This window comes from Octopus sinensis, linkage group LG9, assembly GCF_006345805.1.
Source record: "Octopus sinensis linkage group LG9, ASM634580v1, whole genome shotgun sequence".
Lineage (NCBI taxonomy): Eukaryota > Metazoa > Mollusca > Cephalopoda > Octopoda > Octopodidae > Octopus > Octopus sinensis.
Window position 1 is genome coordinate 20,620,101 of NC_043005.1, and position 14,778 is coordinate 20,634,878.

Below are 14,778 nucleotides of genomic sequence, written 5' to 3' on the forward strand. Positions count from 1 at the left end.
ATTACCATGCCTAACACCAACCACTTTACACAAGATATAAAACTCTATTGAGGTTACATATATATCGTTGGTAAAGCATAAATCCAAAAAAGAAGCTCACTCTAGGTTATAGGGCAGTATATGTTATAATTAAAGTTAAATAGAGCTGGTTTAAGGGATTACCCTGGATTTCAGATCTCTAAAGCATTTAGCTTAACAGTATATCTTCAGATCCCAAAACCTGTTGGCTTAAAGCCTTTGTAGTAAGTGGTCTTTCTAATGAGTGGCTTCTCTAGAATATGGAGAATATCTGAAAGGAGATACGTTATATTATTAGCCAGCTATGTATGGCAGCTGAAAGATGATGGGATTCCATACACAGTATCATGAAGAATACTAGGAAATCCAGGCCCCCACACAAACAGGATCAAGTGCTGTAAACTATGCATAGCTGAATAGGCAAGGATTCTAAAGGACTCCTTCAACCTAGAAACATCCTTAACTCCAGAATGGAGATCTTTGGACTGTGTTTGCATTTCAGGAAATTCCTACTGGCCTATTGGAACCCACAGGATAACAAGGGTCACTGGCAATCGGTAGTCAAAAGGAGACAATCGCTGTTGTTGACATTGAGTAATGAGGTTCTTTCCTCCTCTATAAATATATATATATATTGTCATCATCATCATCATCATTTAATGTCCATTGTCCATGCTGGCATGGGTTGTACAGTTTGACCAGGGCTGGTAAGCTGGAAGGCTGCACCATACTCCAGTCTGATTTGGCATGATTTTCTACAGCTCGATGCCCTTCTTAATGCCAACCTCTCCAAGAGTATAATGGGTGTGTTTATGTGCCACCAGCATAGGTGCCACTTGCATGACACAAGTGTCTGCCATGACCGTGATTTTGCTTGACTTGATGTGTCATCTTCTCAAGCACAAATGCCAAAAGTTTCAGTCATTCATCATTGCCTCTGTGAGGCCCAATGCTCAAAAGGAACTCAGCCACTTTGCCTCCATAATAAATGCACAAACAAATGGGTATCAGACTCGAGAAGGCTAACTAGGAGAGAATACTTACCTTAGTGGTAAGGGTGGCTATGGTTTTGTTGGATTTCCAAGAGTAACCATTTGAGGTCTCCCATCCAGAGGAGAATTAATATTCTTTGTTTAAAATTTTGGTATTTTTCTTTTTTATTGTATAGTTTACATGCACTTTTATGTCATTCCTTGTTATATCCATGTGTGGACAGGATGCCGGATGCACTTTTACTGAAAGACAAGAAGCCGAACAGACACAATGCCAAACGGACATAAAGATGAATGGACACAATGCCAAATGGACATATAGCTGAATGGACACAATAATAATAAAAAAATTCTTACCTATATAGTTTAATGACCAATTCACCAATTTGGCACTTAAGATTTAATAAGATTAAATTTGTCATTCTGGCATCTTGTCTGTTTGGCATTGTGTCCATTCAGCTTCTCATCCTTTGGCAAAAGTGCATTTGATATCCTGTCTGTATACTGTTATATCTTGCTCTATTGTCCCCAAAGTTCTCGACTACTGTTAGCGATTTATAAAAAGCTTTGTTTTTGTTATTTTATGGGTATTTTAAGAATATATCATTATGTAGAGGTACCATGTAAATGAAATTTTGAATAAAATATGAGAAAGACATCTGATGCATTGTTATCAAAATGGATGATTTATTATAATAGCATGATCAATCCACAAAATAATCTTTCAACATAAGACATCCTTCTCAGAATTACATCATAAGACATACTCAAAACTTTGCCTAAATATTTCAGTTTTTGATAATCCATACAGCCATTCTTCTGATGATACACTTTTGTTTAAAATTGCATGGCCATAACAATAGACATCTTGGTTGACCACAGGTTAAGGAGAGCTTTCACCTTACAAAAACACACTATCAAGTTAAGTATGTACAAATGGATTATCTGCAGATATAGATAGTCTGAAAGTATAGTCTGAAAGTAAACCTCAATATGTTCTACAACTCATAAATTCTAACTAGGATATCAGTTTATGAAATAGTTATTTGTGGTATTATTCAGTGTCCTTTTACAAAACCATGCAACACAAGCTTTATAACATTTATTGTGTGTGTGTCTGTGTGCATGCTTGTGTGTGTGTGTGTGTGTGTGTGTGTGTGTGTGTGCATGCTTGTGTATGCGTGTGTGTGTGTGTGTGTGCATGCATGCATGCGTCTGATTTTAAAATACATTTCACGTCTTTTTTTTGTTTTGCAGCCAATGATAAACATTTAATGTTGAAAAAGGTTAGCATACCAAAGCAGGATGTTTATGAACAGCTTAAGAATGTTGATGTAAATAAATGCAATAAAACTTGCCTTCTATCTCTAGAATGTAATTCTTACCAGTACAATGAAAAAGCTAAATCATGTTTTCTGAGTAATGTAACTCATTTCACTGGTAAACTTGAACCCAACAATGGAGAATCGGATGTATACATAATTAATCCAGGTCAGTAGAATGTTTCTACCGTATTTATTGTGTGCATCCCTTTGTGTATTTATAAATGTATGTATGTATGTGTGTGTGTGTGTGTGTAAGGACTTCAATGCTGCATAGTAGTAAGACATGGGCCTTGAATGTAGTGGGTATGATAAGACTGGAAAGAAATGAAACGAGCATGCTCTGTTGAACTTGTAATGTAAGTGAGCAGGAACAGCATTGTATATCTAAGTAAAAAACTGGGCATAAGAGAAACCAAATGTTGTGTGCAAGAGAGAACACTGGTATAGTTGTGCAATGCATTTAGATGAGGACAGTTGTATAGAGAAGTGCTGATCACTAAATGTAGCAGAAGCTTGTAGGTGAGGAACACATAGGAAGATGTGGGAGGCTAACTTCAGGACCCTGAACCTTACTACACAGGATAAAACAAAGGTCTGGGATGTTTGGCCATATGTGCTTCTTGAGAACACGTGGCCCATTACAGCAAAACTGACCTTTGGAAGCACAGTGTATGTAGATACCATTGTCCAAAAAATCTTTTTCAACCATGGCCTAAAAGTGGTTAACTCCTTGGACCTTAATAAGGACCTTAAAACAGGGTTATTTTCTTCATACCATAAACAATGAATAACCGCACTAGATCAATAGATCCTCCTGTCACCCTAAATCTATTAAATCTAGTAAAAATATGATTTTGAATCACATGGCCAAAGAACAGATCTTCCCTAAATAATATCCAATTTCGCAGTGAGGTCCTGGCTAGTAGTGGTTTCAGGAAAGGATCATGTATTACATGAATATCCCCCAAAAAGCCTCTATTCAGGACCCCTCTCCAACAATAACTTCACCGAGCTGTATCTTGTAACACCATTTCATGCTGGATATAGATATACACTCCATTGATGAGAGACACAGGGAATTACTAACTGTCAGGGCATGTGACTCAATGGACATTCCATCTACCAGTCTTGATGGATATGTAGACAGACATCCCAGGAATGACATCAACTGATAAGCATGCTGGTATTAAAGCTACTGCTTGATGGGAGGACAGAGTTGTCTAATACAAGGCCAGTCACTACAGTATATATGCTGATGGCTATTGTAGCAGCAGTTTAACTGAAAATCAGATTATCAGGCCACCTGTTCTTATGCAATCAATTACCAATGCTGGTGGTAACCCAGTAACATTTTTTGTCCAATCCATCCAGTATCACCTTTGTCCAGTACCCCAACTATCCCTTCTAGGACTAGGACTAGTAAAAAAAGGATGGTTTTTTTGGTATAACTTCTTATTGAGTTGCTTTGTATCCAACTAGAACCCTAAGTATTGCAGTGAGATCTCTGACCATTATGGTATTCATGGCATCATCCCCTGCTAACTATAATAAACCCTCTACTGATGACTCACCCTTAATATATGTTATCCTACTGGGCCACCCTTAATATATGCTATCCTACCACCAACCATTACTTGGGACCACAAAAGAGCTGAAGTCAATCCACACTCCACTGACTTGAATGAAAGCATAGCACTGAAATTAGTTGTTTTTTAATAAAATATGTATATGTACAATCATATATATATATATATATATATATATATATATATATATATATATATATATATATATATATATATATATATATATCTATATAAAGATATCATCATTAATAATAATAATAATAATAATAATAATAATAATAATAATAATAATAATAATAAGTGACCAGCAAGCATAAAAGCCAAAATGGTAAATTTATAAATTTATAATCTAGGGTACAAGAGAGTACCAGTGTTTCTAGAAATAAGAGTCGAAAAATACTCAAATAAGCCACAATATCACTAAAAAGTCAACAAGCTGACGAAATTGAGGAGTGAATAGAAAAGCCAAGATACTATTGAATTATATGGATAATGCCATACTAAATTCTGGTGCCTTTAACTTAAGTACCATATTCATCTGAATCTAAATTTTACTAAACTTATATATATACACACACATATATATAACGTAAAAGACTTTTTCTGTTTCTATTCCTGAGCACTATACTAATACATTTGTTTGTTTGCACTCCACCTGCCTTCGTCTTTTGTTTATTTTCGTAAACCTTCCCGTTATATATATATATATATATATACATACATATATATATAGACATACATGGATGATGGCTCCTTTGCATTGAATGAGGCTGCAAAGAGAAAAGTTTGGATACGCCAGTATAAAATATTAAAGAATTTAATATTATTATTGTATATATCAATTTAATCGATAAACTTAATAGCGTTGTTTGTTTATCAATATCATTTGGATCTTGTATTATACTGAGTTTGATTGTTGTTGTTAATATTATTATTGTTATTGACTGATTGGTAGTGGACTGTCGGTTGTAGTTGAATGTCTTCATAGTGCATTGTTCATTTTTTCTAATATTTTTGCACCTTTCTTTAATTTATGGGGCTTAGATGTTTTTCTTACTTTTCATTAGTAAATAATTTTTGCCATTATATCATATTATATATATTGATAGTTATAAGTTATGATAGTTATTAATTATTATATCTATTTATTTAGAATGATTTATTATTATTTTTATAAAGGGATCTAATGTACTACATTTATCTAATTTGAGAATTAATTTTGTTAGACAATATATCATTTAATAATTAGGTGGTATATTTATTAAGTAGTATTAAATTTAAGTAAATTTGGTTTTATATTAATTGATATTTTGGTCAACTATATTATCGAGTGATATATTAAATCTATAGGAACTTGTTAGTTTATTTAATGAGTGTGTCGATATTTGAACCATTTCTTATTTTGATTCCAGTATTAATGGCTTGTACTAGCATTGTGTATATTAATTAATTTTAATGTTTTAGTATTAATTGCTTAATGGGTATTAGACTGTATTTGGATGTTTATTAAAAAAACATATTAATTAATAATCTGATTTAACAATACCTTAATGTTCTTAACATTCAAATCAACATCTCTGTCTATATATCTACCCTCTTTATAATGTTATTAATTAACATGAAAATAAGTATATGTATTGATGGAAAACCTCTATAAATGGCTGATGATTGCTCAACATTTTAAAACTGTTGTAATATTTACAATGTTTAATAAAATGGTGTAGCGTGAAACAATCATACCAAATTACCGAAGATATTCTTGTTGCTTATTTTGATTACAATCACTCCATGGATTTATATGGAAAACACCGTACAAAATTCGGGTGCATCCAATTTAAGTACCACATTCATTTGAATCTATATGTATATATATATGTATATATATGTATATGTGTGTATATATATATATATATATGTGTGTGTATATATATATATATATATATATATATATATATATATATATATATATATATGTATATTTCTTCAATTTGTTTCACTCAATAATCTTTATTATAACATTGTCATTATCTACTCATTCTCAGTCTCCTTCTAAATTAGACACATCATCAATATCAATATCAATATCTTATCAATTCCAGTTTACACAGAAATCGACTGTGGAACTCCAAAAGACATTTCTGGTACATTTAAGGTGTACAAAAGTACTGCCTATAAAGCTGAAGTGACCTATATTTGCCCTGATGGAGAGTTTCTAAAGTCAGTATGTGAAAAGGATGACAAATGGACTTTTGTAGCATCCACATGTGAAGGTAACATAAATAGATTTCCTCTTATTGTTTCTGTCTATGTATTTTTATTTTATTTTTGTTCTAAATGCCTTTGTTAGAGGAAGACTGGCTAACTCCATGACAATTTCCGTGGTGCTTGTGGCTGGATGGAGTAGAGAGGAAAATATTGTCAGACCACAATCCTCTGCAAATGCAGACAGAGTGGACATCATTAATTCTAGCCAAGAGCCAGATATTAAATTGGGTGATGGATTAAGTCTAACAACTAAGAATTTGAACTGTGGAAGCTTGTTTCTTCCAGTAGGTTTCTGCATAGTCTAATTATTTTTCCAATCTTCCTTTCTTAAATACTACTACTACTGCTACTAAATGATGATGATGATGATGGTGGTGGTGGTTTCTAATTTATTCACAAGAGCAGGAATTTTTCATGAGTGGGGTTTAAGTCTTTACCATAGACTTCAGTACTTGAATGGTACTTCATTTTATTGACCTCAGAATGGATAAAATGCAAAGTTGACTTTACTGGATTTTAACTCAGAACATAAAGAGCCTAAATACATAATGCAAAGGATTTCTTTTAAAATTCTAATGATTCTTTGAGTCAACAGTCCTTAATTATAAAAATAATAATGATGTCTTTATTATTATTTTGGCTGCTTGTGTTTGCAATTGTTCCCAACATTCATGAGCTTAGGTGAGGACAAGCATGATACCCAATTTAAAGGTAGCTTGTTAGCTTTTTTGCCAACATCCACCAACCACTTCTCTTCTGCAGATTGAATGCTGGAACTGGCCTATTACTACGCCAGTATCACCAATTCTAGCATCGAATTCAACCTCCTGCTTCCAATCATTTGTGAATATGGACTCACTTGTCTCAGTAATGTTTCACTAACCTGCAGAATGCTGTGGGAAGACTTTCACAAGGAGTCTTTGCAACACTAATTCTCATCCCTGTTTTGCAACATTCAGCAGTGAACCCATTCAGTGCATGCTGGAGATTGCCTTCTGATGAACCAAATAGTACAAAGTTGTCTGTAAATATCTGCCAACCAATCCTTTACTTACCAATTGTGATACCACTTCCACAGTGGCTGCACATGTCAGTCCACTTCATAAGAATTATAAAAAGTACAGATGACAATATGCTCTACTGCTGGAGTTCAGTACTCACAGTGTAAGATTTTGACTCAACACTATTTACCTAAACACAGATATGAGGTGTTATCAAAATGTTCCTGGACTAGTTCTGTAGCATGTCAACAGATGGCAGCACACAGTTGCATGTGTAGTGAGAGATAGCAGTGAACATCATGAGGCAGTGTATTGAGTGACGTTGCTGTGTTTATTTCACAAGTTGTGAAATTTGTGTTTTTATGATCATGTGTATGCTGTAGTCTCTGATTTCATCATGGACAGGAAGATGGAACAAAGAGCCAATGTGAAATTTTGCATTAAACTTAGGAAGTCTTCTACAGAGACATTGAGCATGCTTCAGAAAGTTTATGGCAATGAGGCAATGGGTTGTACACAATGTTTCAAGTGGCACAGGCACTTCAAAGCAGAAGAACATTCCTGGAAGATGATGAGTGATCTGGAAGACCTGCCATGAGCAACACCCTTAGAAATGTGGAAAAAATTCATCAGCTTGTGCATAAGGATCGTCAGAAGACAATTAACGATATTGCTGATATTACTGGTCTGTTATATGGGTCCGTGCCAGCAATCCTAATGTCTGGATTGAACATGCAGTGTACCTCCACCAAGTTTGTCCCCCACCTGCTGACAAACTGGGCAGAAAGAACAATGTGTCGAAGTATGTCAAAATCTCCATCTGCCACTCTCTACACATCCTAGGAATATTAGAACCAGTGTATTGCTGTGACTATTTCAAAGAAGATGATGTTTATACTGTGGTGGAAGGAAAACTGGAAGCAACAAGAGATGATATCAAGTCAGCAAGTGAGAAGAAAAGTTTTTACCTGCTTGCGGTTTTTTGCTATGTGCCCAGGGTGGCCACATTGGAACACACCACCATTGGCTTCAGTTCTGTGCACTCCCTGACTATGTGTGAACCTTGACATTTGAAAGACGGTCCCTTGGTCATTTGCCTTGCCAGACTCTTGCTGTAATTGTTTGCTACCTGTCTCATCATCCCACTTGTAGCTGTCATCACTGTTGCCACTACATCTTGAGTGTTGCCTTGCATCAACACATATGATTTATCAATTGTCTCTCCTACAGATATCGTTGCGATATCTGGCATCTGCTGTAGATGTACAGAGATATTGTCAGGGAAGCTAGTTTCAAAAGTCAGCTTCACTATCTGCTCCATTGCTGCTCCAATAAACCCTGCTACGCTCACCAATCTCCTAATCTCGCTCACATAATTATCTATCTGCTTGTTGGTCCATCTAACCTTTCTGAACTTGCTGTAGGCTTTAAAAGTACCCTCTGTGTACACATCCTTCAGCCACTCTTAAATTTTTTCTGCTTTCTTTTTGTCTGCCTCATCCATCTCCAGGTAGAAACTCAGTGTGTTGCCTTCTAAATACAATAGTATGAGGCTTGTCACATCTTTTATTCCTTGTAGCTTCACCACTAATCTCACCTTCTTGATCCAGGCCACCACATCACCTTCCCCAGTGAATGATCTCAACACATCATTTCCAATTCTGAATTTTGTGGCCATTACAAATAAAGGGCATGAACAACAAAATTTATTAAAAAATCTACTTCTTGGATGTATCCTCACAACTGGTAAAAATATGCTGAAATAGCTTGTAGTTTGAAGGCACATAAATAAAATTGTTCTTGCCTCAACTTGCAATCAAGTACTCCCAGCAGATTGATCACTTCTTCACCTGAGTTCACACAATCTCTCTCTGTCTACAACTGGTGTCTGTCACTACCCATGTTCCATGGAAAAACCAAATGCAGGGAAAAACTTTTCTTTTCACTTGCTGATGTGACATAATCTCTCATTGCTTCCAGTTTTCCTTCTACCCTTGGTGCACAGTGCAGTGGGAAAAATGGAAAGGTGACTGCAATCAGTACTTTGAATAATGTATCAATGGATAGAATGCTGTGTCATGTCCTAGATATTTGTAGGGTGTCCTAGATATTTGTAGCTTTTCCAGTGACGAAGGGGAGGGGGAAGGCGACCCCAAGACCTTATGGAGATCTCTAAGGGAATGTCATCCTCCCAGGTGGATGGATGATTATGAGACAGAACAGGGGAGCAGTGATCTTTAGATCAGTGGGATGTATGGTGGAAGGAAGACTGGAAGAGACCAGAGATGAAGTCATGTCAGTGAGTGAGAAGAAAAGTTTTTTCCTGTGTTTGGTTTTTCCTGGGGACACGAGCAGTGACAGATGCCAGTTGTGGACAGAAAAAGGTTGTGCTGACATGGGTGAAGAATTGATCAATTTCCTGGTGGTACCTGATTGCAAACCATAAAAAGTTAAGTAAATAAGTAAATAAATCACAAAAACTTAAGTAAATAAGTTATTTTTTTTATTATACATAACTAGTCCTGGAACGTTTTGATAAAACCTCATATTTGGGCATTCATATAGGAACTTCATGACAACCAGAAGTTACACATTTATCCCAGACTCTTGCACAACCTTCCACAGCATATCCCATGTCATGTAGTTTTAGCCCTTTCCATAGCCTATGAAGCAAATATATGTCTCTTGGAAGTATCCTACGATTTCTTAAAGACCTTTCATAGAGTGGATATTTGGTCAGTTGTACTGCATCTAACATGGAAGCTACACTGTTCTTTAGCTAGCCTGTGCTCATCAATTTCTCTATATCTCTTTTCTAGACACCTAGTGTAGTCTTTACTGAGAAGGAGATTCCTCTATGATTAGGGCACTCTCATTTGTATCTATTTTTAAAAATTGGGATTAACACCTTGGATTTCCAAATGTTTTGTATCTTTCCAGAGGTCTAGGTCCCCTGACATACATGAGTCAGCCAGAGAATACTTACTATATTTAGGGATTTTAACATCTCTGGCTGAATTTCATCCTCTCCAGCAGCCTTGAAACAATCGAGCACTTTAATTGCCTCTATGACTTCAGTCTTTGTGTGAGTTTAATTTGCTCCTAAATGCATCGTGACCATTGGAAGATTTTATTGTGATTGGATTTAGGAGATCACCAAAGTATTCTTTTCACCTTCCAATGATGCTTTTCTCTTAGATTGAAAAACCCCAGCTGATTTCTTAATGTCAAGTGTGGAAAAGATCTTCTTGTCACGAAGTCAATGGTTGGTCTATCAGAACACTTTATTAACCAGTTTAAAGAAAAGTCCATCTTAACTCTGAAGCCCTCCCATGATTTAACCATCTGTTTTTACTGTTTCAGCAGCATGTTTATGTACCTCAGAGTACTGCATATGTAAATGGGTTTTGTAAGCCTCCTGTTTTGCTGGTTAAACCAGGAGGTTCTTTTACTCCCTGGTACTACACCGAGTCACTTTCACCTGCTACATTGTACCGTCAAAGAAGAACCTGCCAAACAAAACATTCTCCACTCTGCTTCAATATTCACAGTTTCTTCAGGAAAGTGTCTGAATCTGGATGCATTTGTATTTTTCATATTTGTTTCCAATTCCATCATCCACCAGGGCTTCCCATTTTACCCTATAAGTCATCTTGGACGTATCAGATTTGTGAGTTATGTCTGCTGTACATTGTCTAAGATTGCAGACAACTAGGTAGTTATTAGTTGATAACTCAGCCACTTTCTTTACAGGAATGTCCACCATGGAATAAAAAAGGTTTATGATGACAACAAAACTTGTCAGTGACCTCTATCCAAAATTATCATGATATCAGTTATACTTATGGATATTCCTGTGTTGGAAGAAGGTGTTCATATTAGAAGCCCTTTTCCTGCACAGAAGTGTAGTAAGGACACTCCATCATTCACATTCAATTCAGGGTCACTATTTCTCCTAATCGCATGTTTAACATCCAATGATCATTGCCAACATGTGCATTGCAGTCTCTTTGTAGGACAAATGTCTCAGACTTTACTACATCTAAAGCTTCCGTAACTTTGTCAAGGAAGGATTTGTACTTGGCACATATACTTACAACACCACAACAATCTGTTCTTCAGCCTAAGCTTTGGGAGGAAACCCTTCCACTTAGTGGTATCCACACTATAACAAAATCCTAGAGCCAGGTGCTTGTGTATATCCCCACACTTGAGTAGTGGAATTTCCAAATATACTGTACCAGAAGCACAGAACCAGGTAGAGGAGACACTGGCTATATCTAGTTGGTTTCTGGGTTTGAAAATGAATAAAATTATAGTTTTTCTCTCTATTTCCTCAATAATCTAATGACAGTGTTTTTAACATAAAAGTAAAGAACTCCAATAGATTTAACACAATATTTATAGAAACATGCCTCTCGTATAGAAACATGTTTTCATCATGTTGAGTGGTGTTTGTGGCAGAATTAACATACCAGGTACTGGTAAAACTTACTTAATGTAAATTTAAATGTGATGAATTTGTCAAGATTGGTGAGGATTTCAAGCTGAAATAAGCTGTTCAGGTGAGCATTAGGCCTATTGTATGTTTTGACCTACCCATAAATCAAATGTAACCTTATTTCTTTATCCAAAGTTACCCTATATACATAAAATTTGATTTAAATTTAGTGCTCCATCCCGGTTTGTAATGAGTTTGTTACAATTTGTGAGGACTTCAAGCTGACCACAAGGCCTATTGCATGTTTTGACCTACCCATAAATCAAACCTAACCTTATTTCTGCATGTAAAATTACCATACATAAACAGTATTTGATTCAAATTTAGTGCTCCATCCTGGTTTATGATGAATTCTTTACAATTAGTGAAGATTTCAAGCTGAAATATGGCTAAATATCAGTAAATATTACTTGGTTTTAGGCAGTTTTAACTATTTTTTCCAATTATTACCTTTTAAATTGGGATGTGTCTAATGTATCAGACCATCTTATAAGCCACAAAATATGGTATATATTTGTGCATATATATATATGTATGTTTATATTTATGTCTGTGTGCTGACTTCTTCACTTTTTTTCATTCTGTATACTTTATTGTTTGTTTGTCTTTGTCTTCTTATTCTCCTCCTCCTCCTAGTATTGATGAACTTTTGGTATCACACTGGAATCAATTTTTGTTTTCATTTTCAGCTTATGAAAAAATTAACTGTGGTATTCCAAAGGATGTTGTTGGAGCTATGATGTCCTATGAAAACACCATCTATAAATCTGAAGTGACCTATATTTGCCCAAAGGGAGTAAAATTAAAGTCAGCATGTGGAAAGGACAAAAAATGGACTCCAGTGGCTTCTACTTGTAAAGGTAATGTGAATAGCTTCTGTCTTCTTGATTCTGTTCCAATAAATTTGTTTTAATTTGTGATAAATGTCTTTGCTAGAGGATAATTTCTATGGCTTTTGTGGCTGATAGGAGGGAGAGTGGAAGGTATTTTCATTCAGGGACCTATCTAAATGCTTACAACTTGTCTCCAATTGGTTTCCACCAAATTTCATCAACAGGGCTTAGCTGTGAAGCAAATTCCTAAGCAACACAAAAAAAAGCTCCATAACTCCATCTGAAATCACATTATTGTTAAGTAAACTTATTGCATCCACAGCTCATCTGGGTAGCTTTTCTGTTAATTTCTAATTTAACCATTCTCATTTGAACGTTGTGTCATTCTCCAAAATTCTGTACAATATAATGTCTGTGTCCTTCTTTATAAATACTCAGTAATCCTCCGAAACAGACATCTGATGCTCTTGCTGCCTTCCAATCCATTACCCATAATAATAATAATGATGACTAATATTATTATTCATTTATTCACTTACCATCTCCTAATTTAGCTATTATCATGTTTCAGCTTCATTCCCCAGCATAGAGATGCAACACTTTTCTAAACACAGGGGTATTCCATGTATTTCTGCCAACTGAATACTTCCTATGAAGTTTGGTATTTGCAACTTTTGATGCCAGAATATTGCCCTCTTTAAGTTGGCCCCAAGTGCAGGGATCACAATAGGTACCACACTCACTTTTGTGACTCTATAGGCTTGTTTCATTTTCAATGCTAAGTTTTTGTTCTTCTAACTTTCTCATTCTCTGGCTTCACAACATTCTGGTCTGCAGGTGTAGCTATGTCAACAAAGGTCCATCCTTTGGACTCCTTCAGTAGAAGAGTGATATCTGGTCAGTTATCCCTTGTGAGTTTCTTCTGACCATCCCCTGCTACTGGCAAATGTTGGTGTTCATACCACTTGTTCAAGTGTTCTAGCCCTTCTTGCAAAACTCCCAGTGTATTCACACAACCACTTTATTATAGAGGTTTTGTACTCCTTTTGGGTCAGTTTTGAGCATCCACTAACTACATCTCTGACTGTATCAGATGATTTTTCACATAGTCTACACAAAGGTGGTATTGATGTTGTATTAATGATACACTTGATTGAACTGGTTTGTAAATCTTGTTCTTGAACAACAAAAATCCATCCTTCTGTCTCCTTAAAAAAAAACTCTTAACCCTCTCCAGGATTCTTCATCAATTTCATCTAATGTTTTTGGAAAAACTCTCCTTGTAGGACTTCCTCTTTCCAGTTGATGATCTTTTCTCTATTATTGCTCATATTGTACACACCATTGTCACTGATCACCTTCTCACTCACTACAGAATGCAACATTCTTTTAATATTATTCCTCAGATAGGCATTCAAGGACTTGGTCTCTTTCACAACACTATCTCCTATTCCAACTAGTCCTCTTCCACCTTCTTTTCTAGGTAAGCAAAGCCTTGCTATGTTACTTCTAGTTTAAAAGCACCCATGCATAGCCATTACATTCCTAGCTTTTCTATCCATGTTGACTAATACCTCCTTTGTCCATTCCACAACTCCTGCATAATAATGTATCACACCTAAAGCCCAAATGTTGATACCTCTAATCAGATCCATCTATTCAACTTCATAGCTTTTTAGCTCTTCTGATATATTCAGAAGAAATTTTCTCCTTCATCTTCATGTTCACCATCTGGCCAAATTATAAAACAGCAAGGTAGTTTTAATCCTCTCTATTCACTTCTCTTATGCACTCATCATCTGGAAGTTGTACTCTACTGCTAATTATTATTATGTGTGCAAAGCAATGAAACTCTTTTGCATGCACTCATGCAGTGTCTAAGTATTACTGATTTGTGGAGTTATGTCAAATAGCTGTGATCATGTCTGGGACAAGTCCAACTATTGGCTGAATCCACTACCTACCTTTAATGGGGTATGGCAGGCAGTGTTCCTCTGTCTAGTGGCTAAGGCAAAAGAAATTGTGTGAAAGGACTGAGTCAAGAGCTTATTGGCATTTTAAGTTCTACTTGGAAAAGAAAGTTAGAGTGAAAAATTAAGTGTTACCTCCCAGTGAATTTATGAAAAGATGTATGATTCTGGCAAAAATGGTTAGAGTGAGTGGCCCTACTCAAAATATGTGCCTGTAGATTGGAGAGATTGTCAAAATGAGGCTGAAGTATGTGCAGATTCTGATGCTAGTTCCGTTCTCTTAAATG

The 14,778-nt window shown here is 35.7% G+C and overlaps 2 long non-coding RNA genes across 2 annotated transcripts in view; one reads left to right on the plus strand and one right to left on the minus strand.

The window, feature by feature from the left end:
• Window positions 1–6,069, plus strand: part of LOC118764788 — a 121,079-nt gene extending 115,010 nt beyond the window's left edge. Inside the window, exon 3 of the long non-coding RNA XR_005000592.1 lies at window positions 6,030–6,069. This is a non-coding gene — a long non-coding RNA (uncharacterized LOC118764788). The remainder of the gene's footprint in view (window positions 1–6,029) is intronic.
• LOC118764786 lies at window positions 1,179–2,099 on the minus strand. The gene is made up of 2 exons (XR_005000590.1): window positions 1,368–2,099; window positions 1,179–1,253 (listed from the first exon to the last, which is right to left on the minus strand). It is a non-coding gene; the product is annotated as an uncharacterized LOC118764786 (long non-coding RNA).
• Window positions 6,070–14,778: the final 8,709 nt, after the last annotated feature.